Genomic DNA, 12563 nt, shown 5'->3' with positions numbered 1-12563 from the left:
TATTTACCAATTTATATTTTGTGTATTTTGTAAAATATGACATTAATTTCACTCAAATCTTCAGATTTTAATGTTATTTTTACATATTAGTGATGTATATAACATACCATGAAATCTAAAGCACTAAATCTGTAAATTGTTTGTATTAAGAAATTAGGCCAAAATATCTTTTAAAAGAGCCGTTATGGAACTGTTTTTTATAGAATTAGATGAGAATCTAATGACTTCCAATTTTTATTATCACAAGCTACTGGATAGATACACAATTTCCAGCAGTCCAAGGGGAAATATATTGGACTGCTCAATAGGTAACATGCTTCCCACATCAAATCAAGGCAGCAAAGATTAAGCAGATGGAATAAAAGATATTTTAATCACTTTGGGAAAATGGATATCTATTAAAGTAAAAAATAGTCAATCCTGGGAAACCATGTCTGTGTTTCTTCTTCCTCCAATGTCCTATTCACTTTAATACACCAAGTATATAGAACATATTTAATACACTATGTAAGAAGATTATTAATTATAAAGCATATTCATTTCTAATATATAAAAATCAGCTAATGAGAGGTAGTTGAGCAAGCTGCTATTTCCCATGCATCAATCAGAAAACATACCTGTATTTGGGATGATGCTTCTTTGAAGAAAATAGTTGTTTAAAGCACAGCTAGATTAAGCAATGGCTCCAGTGAATAAATTTTTTATTGAGAAACTGATAAATGTTGAACCATCACACTGCAGTTTTTAAAAACACATACAACAAATTATAATATCTGAATTGATAGAAGATACCCACTCCAACAGAGAAAGAAAATAATCCTGCTACCTCTTCGTCATCCCTAGGATGCCAAATTTTGATGTTGATAATTGTTTCCTTCAATTGCCAGGGAAATGGTAATGTATAACTTGCTAAGGTCCCATAGAGAAGGAACGTTTCTTTTTTAACAAACTACATTTCTGAAAAACAATATGTAATTGTGTTCTGCTATGTAAACAATATGAAATTTTGAATGGCTTGGAATTTTGGACATTATTGGGTCCTGAAGCATATATGAAAATATCTTTGAATGAAGAATTTTTAAAAAATATTTTCCCAAAATCTCTGGTCATTATTTCCATACCACCTGATTTAGTATTTTTATAAAACTCTTGCTGAAATTTCCTCTCTTTCTTTTTGTTAATTAATTAGCTTTATTGGTACGCTCATCATAGGGAACTTCTGCCTGTACGTAGTGTATCTTGATTTTTCTTTTTTTCCCCATTACCCTACCCACCCAATGACCCCTATTTCTCTCCTTATTTACAAAAGCTTTGTTTCCATTTTTCTCCTTCTTTCCCTTTTTGCATTTCCTTCTTTCCCGCTCCCTTCCCTAGATCTCCATCTCATTTGAATATTTTCTTCCTATCTCACAATATCTATTATACATTTTAGTCCTTATTTATAGTTTTGGTTTCTCAGTTTAGAGAAACAATGTCATATTTAAACATGTGTCTAATTTATTTCACTTAAGAGTATGGTTACAAGGTGTATCCTTTTACCTAAAGAAATGTCCCAAGTTTATCTTTCTTTATGCCTGAGTAGTACTCCATTGTACAAAGAAAAAAACCACATCTTTATTCATTCATCTGTTGCTGGGCATTTGCGCTGTTTCCAAGATTTAAGTATTACAAACTATGCTGCTATAAACATAGGTGTGCATATATCACTGTGGTCTGATGCTTTTAATTCCTTCGAGAAGGCAGAAGGGAAACAGCTGGGTCAAATGGGAACTCTAATCCTAGTTTTTGAGGAATCACCACACTGATTTCTACAGTAGTTTCACCAGTCTACATTTCCATGAGCAGTAGAGAAGGATTCCTTCTTCCTCATATGACCACCAGCATCTGTTCTTGGTTCAAATCTTGATAATCGCCATTTTTTTCTAGCGGGAAATGGAATAGCAGCATTGTTTTAATTTGTATTTCTCAAATGACCAGTGGTGTTGAATATTTGTTTCATACATTTATTTGCCATTTCTACATCTTCATCTGAGAAGTGTCTATTCATTTTCGATGCCCATTAATGGATTGAGTTTTCAAAATTTGGGAGGGATCTTATTTTTCTTACTTCTTTATATCTTCTAAATATTAGTCCTTTGAGGAATAGCTGCAAAACTTTCCCAGTGTGTGGATTGTTTCTTCATTCTTTGATGATTTATTTTCCTATGCAAAAATTTTTTAATAAGATGGGCTCCCAGTTTTTGATTCTTGGTAATATTTCTCATGAGATCAGAGTTTAGTTCATAAAGTCTTTGCCTACAACTCTGCCTTCAGGAGTGCTACCTATTCTCCCTTTCAACAGTTTCAGTTTCCCCATTTTAATATTTAGATAGTTGATCGATTTTGATTTTAGTTTAGTGCATGGTGAGAGACATGCCCATAGTTTTAGTATTTGGCATATGGGAACAAAGTTCAACACCACCAAATGAGTGCTACAAAATGTTCTGAAGGATATTTTAGAAGGACAATGAAGATTGCAACTCCAAGAACTCCAAAAGAAAGCAGCTACTGGGCACAGCAAGCAATTAAATGGAGGGGAAAGACAACCAACAATAGGATATATCCATCATAGTATTCAATGTAAATATTTTCAATTCACCAATCAAAGAAACAGACTGGCAGAATGGAACAGGAAACAAGACCCAGCAATATGCAGCATACAAGAAACACATTTAACTCAAAAAATAAATAGATGAAAAGTCAAAAGATGGAAAACAATACTTCATGCAATCAGAAGCTTGAAAAAAAACAGGGAGCTATTCTATCTGCAGACAAAATGAACGTCAGGCCTAGATTGATTGAAAGGAAAAAAGAAAGTCACTACATATTTATTAAGGGAAACCTCCAACAAGATGATATAACAATCATAAATACATATAAACCAAATTTAAGCACAACACTCTTTCATGGTAAAAAAAAAAAAAAAAAAAAAAAAAAGCCCTACAGAAAATTAGAATACAGGGCTAGGGATTTAGCTCAGCGGCAAAAGCGCCTGCCTGGCAAGCACAAGGTCGTGAGTTCGGTTCCCGGTACCGGAAAAAAACCAAAAAAAAAAAAAAAAAAAAAAGAAAATTAGAATACATGGCCTTTATCTCAATCTGCTAAAAGCAATCTATGACAAACCAACAGCCAACATCATACTAAATGGACAAAAACTAAAATTTTTCACTCTAAAATCCGGAACAAGACAAGGATATCCACTGTCACCACTCTTAATCAATACAGTTCTGGAAACATTAACCAGAGCAATTAGAGAAGAGAAATAAATAAAAGGAGTTAAGCTAGAAAAGATATTAAATTATCATTATTTATATATGTCATGATACTGTATATAGAATACCTCTCAAACTCTAACAAAATACATATAGATGTAATAACTAAGTTCAGTAGTGCAGCTGGATACAAAGTCAGCACTGAAAAATCAGTAGCATTCCTTTACATAAATAACTCCCATCAAGAGAAATTAGGGAAATAATTTCATAATAGCATCAAAATAAAAAAAGAAACACCTAGGAATCAATCTAACTAAGCAAATGAAAGTCCTTTGCATTGAAAACTAGAGTACTCTGAAAAAGGAGATCAAAAAGAATATCAGAAAATGGAAAAGATCTTTTGTTCATGGGTAAGAAGAACCAATATAGTGAAAGTGGTCCTACTTACAAATTGTTTTACAGATTTAATGCAATCCCAATAAAAATTCCAGTAGCATACCTCACAGAATTAGAAAAAACAATCCTAAAATTCATTTGAAATCTGAAGAGCATTAGAATAGGAAATACAATTTTAGGCAACAAAGGCAAGGAAGGAGGCATCATAATTCCTGACTCTAAATTATACTACAAAGCAACTGTGATAAAAACCACATGGCACTGGAAAACAAAAAACAGACTCATGGTGTTATGGTTTGTGTCTAGATGTTCCCCCAAAGCTTCATGCAGTCATAGGGTAGGCTGCTAGAGTCTGTGGTTGATCAGTGGTCCAGTGCTGGGATTATGGGTGTATGTGCCTCACCCACCCTGGGGAGGGGAGCTTGCATACAAGGGAGGGAAAGATGCATACTCTCTGCTGCTCTTCCCTTTTTGCTCTTGCTCCTTTTGCTGCTTTCTGCTGCCATGAACTGTTGCCTTCTGCCATGTGCCACCCTACCTGAAACCAACCAAATATGGACAGAAAGTTCCACAAACTGTAAGCTGAATAAACATTTCCTTTGTTAACTTTGGGCATCAGATATTTAGTCCCAGCAATGAGAGAAAAGTAACCAATATACAAGGGTAAGTGGAAGTTTAAAAGATTCAGAAACAACTCTTAACACACTCAACCCTCTTATCTTCAAAAAAGGAACCAAACACTTTCACTGGAAGAAATCTTCTTTAATAAATGGTGCAGAAACCACACAATAATGATTGTTAATTTCCTATCACCTTGTTTGAATTTCAATAGTGCTTGTATTGTTCTTGTGTTATTTTGTAAATGTATGTGTGTTTGTTTAAAAAAAGAAAAGGAATTTTATTTCTAACTTCATCATTACAATAACTTTTGCCTGTCAGACCCCAATCCTAAAGTCTCATCTTCCCATGGCATTACCTCTATCTTGAAAATGATGCTAAAATATTTTAACTACCAAAACTTTAATTTTCACCCCTAGAAACACTCTGAATTTTTCTCATGTGATAGTATGTTAATTTGTGTGCACTCTCTACATCCTCTTTTAGACAGAGGGACTTCATTGCATTTTAATTTGACATATTTTTATAATTTGCATTAAATACAGATTTAAAAAGTAAATTCTAAAATTTCAAAGCAAAAGGATGTTGTCATATAACATAAATCACAATTTACTTTTTCTTTTTCTATTTTATGAAGAAAATGTAAAACAATTTCATTACAAGATAATAGGAGAATAAAAACAGCTAATGCATTGTGTATTTTTATCTTTAAAGTAGTTACTCAAAGTATAAGATATGGACATAAAAAATTCTTCAATCAATAACAGCACAAGCCTTCCTTTTCTATGAAATAAGAAAAACTAATAGTATAACTAACTTACATTTTTTCTCCTTTTTCTTGTCCTTCCACTCCCCTTTCCCCAATCTTAGTTCCTTTTTAATTTTTATAAATTTCTTCCCAATTCACAACGTCTATTTTGCATTTTAGACTTATTTACTCTTTCAATTTCTCACACCAGGAAGACATTATAATGTATAATCATCTAAGACTGATTTATTTCACTAATGAGTATGGTCTCAAGTTGCATCCATTTATCTATAAAAGTCTAAAGTTCATCATTCTTTACAGCTGAGTAGCATTCCATTGCATACAAATGCTACATCTTTTTTATCCATCCCTTCGTTGGTGGATATTTGAGTTGTTTCCAGTATTTACCTATTATAAATTGTGCTGCTATAAACATGGGTTCATATATATTGGTGGTATGCTATTTTGAATTCTTCTGGGTTGATACTCAGAAGGGAATAGCTGGGTTGAATTGGATCTCTAATCCCAGGGTTTTAGAGAACTTCTCATTGATTTGCACAGTTGTTGCACCAGTCTGCATGCCAGCAGTGAAGAGTTCTTTTTCTGAACAGCTCCTCCAGTATTTGTTATTGGTTGATTTCTTGATGATAGTCATTCTTCCTGGAGTGAGATAGAATCTCAGTGTTTTTTTACTTTGCATCTCTCTAATGACCAATAATGTTGAACATTTTTTTCCTATATTTATTTGCCATTTGTATTTCTTCATCTGAGAAGTGTGTATTTATCTCATAAGCCCATATTTGGATTGGGTCTTCGAATTTGGGGTGTCAAATTATTTCTAATTCTTTATACATACCTGACAGAAACCCTTTTTCTGGGAGACAATTGGCTAAAATTTTTGCCCAATCTGTGGGTTGTCTTTTCGCGCTGTGTTTTCTCTTGATGTGCAAATCTTTTCAGTAAGATGAGGTCCCATTCATTGATTCTTTGAAGTATTTCCTGTGCAGTTTGGGTTTTGTTCATAAACTGTCTGTCTATTCCTATGTCTTCAAGATTTTTACATTTCTTTTCCAGTGGATTTAGTGTTTCTGTTTTATTTGTTTTTGGTTTTTTTGTTGTTGTTGTTTATCCTGTACTGGGAATCGAACTCATGACCTTGTGCTTGCCAGGCAGGTGCTGTGCTGCTGAGCTAAATCCCCAGCCCTAGTGTTTCTGTTTTAATATTTAGATATTTGATCCATTATAACTTTAGTGCATGGTAATAGACATGGGTCTAGTTTTTGTTTCTGGCATATGGAAAGCCAGTTTTCTCAGCACCATCTATTAAAGAGGCTTTTTTCGAGTGAACATGTTTGACTCCTTGTCAAAGATAAGGTGGCTGAGTGTGTTTGTAGTTGTGTCTGCCTCTTCTGTTCTGTTCCACTGATCCTCAGTCCTGTTTGTCTGGCAGTACCATGCTGATTTTATCGAAGTAGCTTTGCATATGATTTCAAATCAGGGAGTGTGATGCCTCCTGTCTTGCCTTTGTAGCTCAGGATTGCCTTTGCTGTTCTAGGTCTCTTTTGGTTCCAGATGAATTTTAGGAATGTTTTCTCTAGTTCTGTGAGGCATGTTAATGGTATTTTGTTGGGGATTGTGTTAAAATTGTAGAACAGTTTTGGGAGTATGGCCATTTACACAATGTTGCTTCTTCCTATCTACAAACAAACAATTTCTTTCCATTTTCTGATATCATCTTTGATCACTTTAGTACAGTAATTTTTAGTGCATAGATCTTCTATTTCCTTTGTTAGATTGATTCATAAGTATTTCATTTTTTGAATGCTACTGTGAAGGGTGTGGTTTTCTAATTTCTCTCCCAATGAGTTTGTTGTTTATGTATAGGACTGCTATTAATTTTTGAGTGTTGACTTTGTATCCAGCTATGCTACTGAATTTGGTTATTAAATCTAGAAGTCTTCTGGTGGAGTTTTGGGGGCCTGCTATGTAGAGTATTATGTGATCTGTGAATAAAGACAATTTAACTGCTTTCTTTCCTATCCTTATTGCTTTTATTTCTCTCTCCTATCTAACTGCTCTAGCTAGTGTTTCCAGAACTATATTGAATATGAGTGATGATAGTAGACATCCTTCTCTTGCTCCTGATTTTAGAGTGAAAGCTTTCAGTTTTTGTCCATTTAGTATGATGTTGGTTGTTAGTTTGTCATACATGGCCTTTATCAGATTGAGTTAAAGAAAATCTATTCCAGTATTCTGTAGAGTTGTAATCATGAATGAGTGTTGGCCTTTTTCAAAAGTTTTTTCTGCATCTAATGAGATGATCATATGAATTTGTCTTTAGCTCTGTTGATATGATGTATTTCATGTATTGATTTGCAAATGTTGAAACATCTGTGCATTCCTGGGATGAATCCCCTTAGTCATGGTGTATTATATTCTTTATTATTTGTTGCATTCTGTTTTGTAGTATGTCACTGAAGTTTTTTGCATCTATGTTTATTAGGGAGATTGGCTTGTGGTTCTCTTTTAATGACTGAGTCTTTTCCTGGTTTTAGTATCAGGGTAATACTTGCCTACAGGAATGACTTAAGGAGTCATTTCCTCCCTTTCAGTTTCACGAAAGAGTTTGAGGAGTACTGGCATTAAATCTTCTCTAAATTTCTTGTAGAATTCAGCAGTGAATCCATCAGGACATGGATTTTTATTTGTTGGTAAGAATTTAATTGCATTTTCAAGTTTATTAACTTATTTTGGGTTATTCAGAATTTTTGTGTGTTCTTGATTCAACTTTGGTAATTCATAAATGTCTAGACATTTGCCCATTTCTTCTGTTTTCCTTTCTTATTTCTTGGTCCCTGGTTACTTTTAGGAGATCTTTCCATTCATAATTTGCAAGCCATGATCTGTCTTCAAGTCTTAAACTCTGTCTTCAACTTCATTCAAGCAGTTTTGCAGTTTTTTTTTTTTTTTTTTTTTTTTTTTGGTTTTTCTCCGGTACCAGGAACTGAACTCATGACCTTGCACTTGCCAGGCAGGCGCTTTGCCTCTGAGCTAAATCCCCAGCCCCAGTTTTGCAGATTTGAATGGAATTTTTAATTTCCTGGGTATCGTTTCAGTGTGTTTTGTGCATGCCATTTCTTTCCTATATTTACCTCTCACAATTTCCTATATTTTGCTACCATCCTTTAGTTTTTAACTATCTCTACTATAGATTTGCTGAGCATTTTGTTTATGATTGTTGTCTGTGGTGGACTGACAACTCATGATCAACTTTGTCAAAAGACAATGTTGCATCTGAGGGTTTACAAGGGGGAACAATCCAGGACATATAGTTTATAAGATTATTTCATAATAGTCACCCAAAGAGTCATATGCAAAAAGAGTGCAGGAATTCTGTCCACACACTGAAGAGTGAGGGATCTGAACTAGAGCTGTGACATCCAGCTGAACTGAACCAGCCATTCAGCAGTGAATCCATCAGGATCTGGACTTTTATTTACCTTTAAAGGAAGAACAATAAACTGAAAACAAGCTTCTTCATAGAAACAATAAAAACATAACATTCAATAGAGTAATATTAAACCTACATAGAACATTCTTCCAACATTACTCTTAAGCGCTTTGCTTTATTGGAAATCAAAGTATAAAATTTCTGACCTCCTTTCTAGAATTACAAATACATTTGAAACTTCACCTGTGCAAATGGATAGGTATTTAGAACTTCACTAAGTGATATAAAAAATGTTGAAATGTGAGGTTCGGTCAACAATTCTAGTCAGAGTTTTTTCTCATCCTTATATGCAATGAAACTATCAGGATCAAGGAATCAAAAGTTAGTATTGCAATTTCCTGATTCCAATAAAGACAAATTATCCTGTGAGGTCCACTTTTAAAGTGATATTGTAGAAATCATTTTAAAGGCCAAGTCTGAAGCTTGCATATTTCAGATATCCAATTATTTTATAAATTTTTATTTCCCTGTATCAAATATTCTGCTTAAAATCACTGGAAGGCTTTGTCATCTGAAACTGTCTTTATTGATTAAAAAGTGTTTGCAGGCTAACCAACCATTAACTTTGAGCAATTATGTGGTTTTCTTTCTTTCTTTTTTTTTTTTTTTTTTTTTTTTTGCTGTACTGGGGATCAAACTCACGACCTTGCACTTGCCAGGCAGGTGCTTATGCCACTGAGCTATATCCCCAGCCCCAACTGTGTGGTTTTCTGACAAGATTAGCTTGAATGCAAGAAATACCTTTTTTTCCCTTACATAATAGCACATGATTAGTTCATATTGTCCAATTTTATAAGCATTACTAAAACTATCATCTGTGAACATACAACTCTGGAAAATTAAACTGCAGCTGCCCTACCATACTGTGATAGCTACACCAAATTTAAAGACCATGAAACTATGTTTCTAATTATATGAACTAGCATAAAATTTAAAATAATAGAGTCATGGCTTTAAGTTATTGGTTTAAAGCACAAAGAACCAGGAAATGTCCATGATCCTTCTAAGTTAATTTAATTCTTATATTAGCTGGAAGGCTAACATAAACAAAGAGCAGATAAAGTCCTATCCTATGAAATGTAAATTGGGAAATAAATTAAATCTATGTATGGATTATCTGCCTTCCTTATGTGAAAGCTGATTTTGAAAGAGTTATTCATGAAAATTTATTTTGACATAAGAATATTTCATAAGTTCTGGTATTCTAAATACCCAAGTCCTCAAAAACCTGCCAGACTAACTAAAATACCCTTATTTTCTAAATAAGAACTTGATTTATTACAGAGCTAAAATGACCTCACAACTCACCTTGGAGTAGAATACCAGTTATATTCTTGCTAGGCCACTACTATCTAATTTAATCCAGAATTATTTTTAGTATTCAGATCTTAGTATGCTAACAGATTAACTACAGTGTCATGTAAAGGAAAAGAAAATAGATTTGCCAAAATAACCACACGACAATATACAAGACAGTGGTAGTTTGTACATTTGTGTAAAGTATTTTCAGTCGCATATCCCTTTAACAAAGTAGTACACTCTTTATTCCTTCAAGTTAGATCGTATAGCTTCACTTGGCAAATCAAATGTGAGCAGAATTGGTTTTTGCAGTTTTTCAGAAGAAAGTCTAATAGACAATTTTTGATCTGCCCGCACCATTCTCTTCCAGTGACACAAAATAAAAAATTTCCAGAAAATTCTTATTCCTTCAGATGGGCCACATACATATAAATACATTTTTATTAATATATATAATTTCCTCAGAAATTGTAATTCCATTTCCTATATTAAACACATAGGAGGTTCTTTAATTATTTCATCATTGAACTCACTGTGATCTGTGATAAATAAAGTTATTTCAGAAAAGTAAAGATCTAGAGAGACATGGGTACTGGGCTTTCCTTGTGTCTTCTGCTAGCTCAGTTCCTAACAACATCTCAAAATGTGGCCCAAAGATCTTGGTTAGGTAAACAGCACAAGAATCCCTGAAATGTAGTAGCTGTAGATAAAAGTGAGAAACACTGCAATTAGATACTCAGCCCATCTTTCACTTTGCTGTGGATGCTGATATCTGAGTATAGAAATGCTCTGGTAACTATAGTTAATCCCAGAGTAAAGAAGGGACACAGTTAATAACAGAGTTGGAGTGGAGACAAAGTAGTTCGACACACTGTGATCTTTGAAAGTGAAACTGAGTCCTTGGACACAAATTCATGGAAACATTATTAACCTGAATCATCTGTTTACCTAACAAACTCAGATCATGATGAACAGAAGTCTACTGTGATTTGCCATTATATCTATATGTAGAAGACCATATTATCAAAGTTTAAATATTTATAAAATTTAAATCTAGAATGCTAGGCATAACAGAGTGCAATAATTTAAAAACATTAACCAAAAGGAGCAAAAACATCAGTCTACTTAGATTGTCTTCCTACATATGGTAAGTCTCTGAACTTTAAGGTTAAAAACATCTAAAATACCCAGTCATGTTAAACTGCGATATCATATTTGTTATTCAATTTTATTGTATTTGAAAATGCTAATCAGTTCACAGAGAAAGATAACTAAACGGATTTCCAATATTTACATGCAATGATGTAACTTGCCTAATAACACCCTACAATAAAATTATCTCTTAATGATTTACAGTCTTCAAAATTAAATACACACTTCTTCCAGGAAATAGGTAAAATAGGGTCCATAATGTAGGATTCTTGAAATACACAGAATCAGATTTTAAACTTTTAGAACTGTGTTCATCAATTAATGCTTAATATTTTTTGACCAATTTTGCATGCTTCTATCTGATAATGTGAACGACTACTTTGAAGACAACAATATGCAACATAACAAATATTGTTGAATTCATATAAGTTTTTTGAAATTCTGTAATGCGTCTAAATTTTTTTATTATTTTTTACTGTCTTTATAATAAAAAAATAAAGTAAGTGCAGGCCACCCCATTTTACAATTAGGCATATGATTATCTAGAAGTCTATTTAGTGATGCCTAAAAGGTATTAAGTGGGATTTATTAAGAGAGAATAGTACTCAGTGGAGTGCATTAAATTTGCTGTAATGAAATTATGAATAGTATTACAATCTACAGTCATATAAAAACTTTTCATGAAAATAATTTCCAATGGCATTTACATGAATTTATGATGACATTCACTTAAAAACATTAATTTTATGAAAAAAATTTCAGAATAGTTGCCATTCCTAATTGATATCTTAAATAAAACAGTACTGAATAATACTATTGGGGTCTAATTTTGTAAAATAATTTATTTTTAAGTAATTTTCAAATGAAAACATCATAAACTATGATTTGTAATATATAGAGGCGATAGTAGAAGGAAATACATAGTATTGAATGCTTGTATTACAAAAGCAGAAAGGTTAATAGTATTTACCATCTGTTTCCTTTGAAATTTTGAAGATGTATAAGTGAAATCAATAAAGACAGAAACAGAGATAAATAAGGTCTTAAATAAAAACATTACAATAGAAACACTGGGCAGTATTTATGAGATCAAAAATTATTCTCTGAATCATTAATACTTTGGTGTTTAGTTTTTGTGACCACTTAATCTACTGGGTCAACTTTCATGGTCAAACATTGGTCTAGATGTTGCTGTGTAAATGTTCTGTTGCTGTGATTAACATAAATAACCAGATAACTTTTAAGGAAAGAATGGTGATTATGTGTATATGTACTAACCAATCAGTTGAACGATTAAATATATGCCTAATGTATTAAAGGATACTTAAACATTATAGAATCTCATATTTGTAATCATTACATTGACAGAGTAAATAAAGAAAAAGATAATTATTTGAATAAAATGAATTAAAAGTTTTTCATAGAGTTCAATGCCTCCAGATGGTTCCAAATAAAAGTAAAAGTGAGAAACTCACTTTTTCAGAGAAAAGCAAACACCAAATATCTGTGATAAATATGTATGTCAAAAAGTTCTGTTATTGCACTGGAGGGTAACTATGGGTAACCCTAATGTACTTTATATTTCAAG

This window comes from Chinchilla lanigera, unplaced genomic scaffold (genome assembly GCF_000276665.1).
Source record: "Chinchilla lanigera isolate Chin_1 unplaced genomic scaffold, ChiLan1.0 scaffold00040, whole genome shotgun sequence".
In the NCBI taxonomy this organism is placed as follows: Eukaryota; Metazoa; Chordata; class Mammalia; order Rodentia; family Chinchillidae; genus Chinchilla; species Chinchilla lanigera.
The sequence above is the reverse complement of the archived record's forward strand: the minus strand, read 5'-3'. Positions refer to the sequence as shown.